Source organism: Eublepharis macularius, chromosome 1, assembly GCF_028583425.1.
Source record: "Eublepharis macularius isolate TG4126 chromosome 1, MPM_Emac_v1.0, whole genome shotgun sequence".
Classification (NCBI taxonomy): domain Eukaryota; kingdom Metazoa; phylum Chordata; class Lepidosauria; order Squamata; family Eublepharidae; genus Eublepharis; species Eublepharis macularius.
Window position 1 is genome coordinate 225,008,926 of NC_072790.1, and position 2,855 is coordinate 225,011,780.

General features: G+C 58.0%; 1 long non-coding RNA gene across 1 annotated transcript; it reads right to left on the reverse strand.

Moving 5' to 3' along the window:
- Window positions 1-799: 799 nt before the first annotated feature.
- LOC129338303 (uncharacterized) lies at window positions 800-1,968 on the reverse strand. Its single transcript, XR_008597936.1, has 3 exons — window positions 1,708-1,968; window positions 1,336-1,387; window positions 800-977 (listed from the first exon to the last, which is right to left on the reverse strand). It is a non-coding gene; the product is annotated as an uncharacterized LOC129338303 (long non-coding RNA).
- Window positions 1,969-2,855: the final 887 nt, after the last annotated feature.

Genomic DNA, 2,855 nt, shown 5'->3' on the forward strand with positions numbered 1-2,855 from the left:
ACGCGCAGCCTCGGACACACCCCACCCCTCCCAACAACCATGGCCTGTTGGCGTGGGAGGCTGGCAACTGCTCCACGGGATTGGATGCGAGGCAGGACGCCCTGGGGTGGAATGACCAATGGGGCTGCTGCAGACGCCCGAGGGGCTGGACCCACTCTGGGAGGCGGCCGCTCATGGGACTGTGTTGCTGGGGCTGCGGCTGCGATGGGGGCGACCCTCCCCAGGCGCGCGAGACCTCCTGCCCGGGATATGGCATCCGCCTGCCACCACCCTGGATTCTCCATTGGTGGGGGCTAGGATTCCCGCGAGTGGACCGTTTCCCCTGCCATCTCCCGCTCCCTTGCAGCGGCAGCTCGCACCACCCTCTCCCTTGCTTATCGGGTGCCAGCTATTCTCCCCACCGGGGATTGATCCCCCTCCCCGCTCACATGCCCCGCCCCAACCCTCTACCTGGCCATAGATGCAGGGGAGTTAGCCGTGTTAGCCTGTGGTAGCGAATTCAAAAAGGGTCCCATAGCACCTTTAAAACTATCCAATTTTATTGTGGCATAGGCTTCTGAGAATCAAGTTCTCTTCAGCAGATGGGTGGTACAGACACTGGTCAAATACAGAGGAGGAGGGGGGGAGGAGGAGGGAGGGGGCGGGGAGGCAAGACGGGGTGTGTCGGATACATTTGTGGCAATGTGCAGGTGGGGAGATGTGACGGGAGTGTTGGGGGAGGGGCGGAGGACGAAGTCAGACTCGCAGACACAGAAAACAGTTGTTGTACATCTCGTTTTATTGCACTGGAAAGAGCGGGCTTGCGTTTAGGCTGGCGAGGGAGCCGGAGCATTCCACACAGCCCTCCTTCCCGCTCGGAGGGGCGGGGCTGGGATGCAGGCCGCGGCGCGACGGTGCTTCCTGGGCTGCAGCCAACCGTCCGTCAGAGATGTTTGGGGAGGGCGGGGCGCGGGGGAGCAGCCATGCCCTGGACGTGCCTGTGGGGGAAAAAGACACGTGTGGGCTTTGCCTCGTTCCACTGGCAAGGCAAGCCCCACACTCCGCCATCCGGGGGGGGGTTGCACATGGTCGAGGGCAGCAGCTGATGCATGACGGTCTGGTGAGGATGCACTCGGCCTTGGCAAGCCTTTACCTTTAAGGGAGAGAATGAGCTGGTCACAACAAACACCTGGCCACATGTGGTTTTCGAGGCGCCTGCCTCTGAGGCAGCCAGGGGCGGGCATGGTTGCCCCCCACCCCTGCTGGGCCTCACCCAAAGCGGCAAGTGAGCGGGTGGGTTCAGGTGAATGGGCGGTTTGCACTAATCTGCGGAATGCCCCCCCACCTCCTCCTTACCTGTCAGCGCTCTGTCGGTCATCACCAGGTGGGAGCGCAAGAGTCAGGGCACCTGCAAGGAAACGGGAGAGCATGCGGTTAATTTGCAAAGTGTCATTCCCTTCTGCCACGGAAGGGTTAGTTTGTTTGTGCTTAGTTAGAAGCAACTAGCATGCATCAGTTAGCTGTGGAGTCATTCTTTCTATCACGGTAGAAAGAGAGTTAGGCAGTTAGGCACCTCTTCCCCTTTATGCGAAGTTCCCCCAGTTTTTCGCAAAGTCCCCTGAGTGCATTCTGCGCCTGCCAATGTGAATGCCCTCAGCCCGTTTCGGTTTTCAAAGGGGCAATGCCACTCAGCAGACGGGCAGAGCCTCCGGCCGAGTGCTCACTTACCTGGGGGTTTGGGCGGTGCTGGCCGGATGTTTTGTAGGACGCGGTCGCAGGTGATTGGGTGCAGAGAGGGGGGCTCGTCCATGCCGGGCGCGCACGCTGATTGGTCCCCGGGATAGTTCTCATCCTATGCTCCTTCGGGCCATAGGGGCGGGGCGAGGCGCTCAGAGAGGGGGCTGATTTTTCGCCGTTCCATGGACGCCTATGGGCTACGCCTTCTTTTTCCGTGGCGTAGCTTTTTTGCGCCGCTGTGGGCGTTCCCGCTTCTGGAGGAGCTTAGGGAGCGGACTAACTCCGACCCCGCCTTGCTCCCCGCCCCCCCCTGCGTCGGCGTAGGGCTCTACGCCACTTCTGCGCCGCCGCCCGGGCGCCTGTGGCTTGCACCGGTGCTGGCCCGCCGGCGGGCCAGCGCCGCGTCCCAGCGCGGGCGGAAGGCCACTTACGCGGGCGTACGGGCTAGATGCGCCCTCGCAAGCCTTAGTTCGGTTCCTGTTCACTTTCCGTGCCCTTCTTAGGATTGGGCTGTAAATGCCCTCTCAGAGTGGTTTACAAAGTATGTCATTATTATCGCCACAACAAAACACCCTGTGAGGTGGGTGGGGCTGAGAGAGCTCCGGAGAGCTGTGACTGACACAAGGTCACCCAGCTGGCTTCAAGTGGAGGAGTGGGGAATCAAACCCAGCTCTCCAGATTAGAGTCCGGCGCTCTTAACCACTATACCAAACTGGCTCTCATGAACATTTAATACTTTAAAAAAAAACTGCTGGCAGATTCCTGCAAGCTGTAGTGCCTAAACAGCTCAGAATACTTGAATGTTATTGCTCTCTACACATCCCAGACCTCTGGCCTGAAGGCTCACCACAATGCCTAGACATCTCTTGGAACCTGCTATGGAAATCAGATCACGGTTAAAGCCATTTCATATGTGATTCTTCATTTGCCCATACCAGCCAGAACCTCTTCCTTACTATGCCCTCCTTGACCCAACTGCTTTATTTACTTACATAATTTATAATCCAACTTTCTCACTGAGATGCAAGGTGGATTTAAAACAAATAATCACACACAATACAATAAAAACAATATGATGTACATGTGTGTGTTATGTGCCGTCAAGTTGCCTGACCTATGGCGACCCTATGAATGAAAGA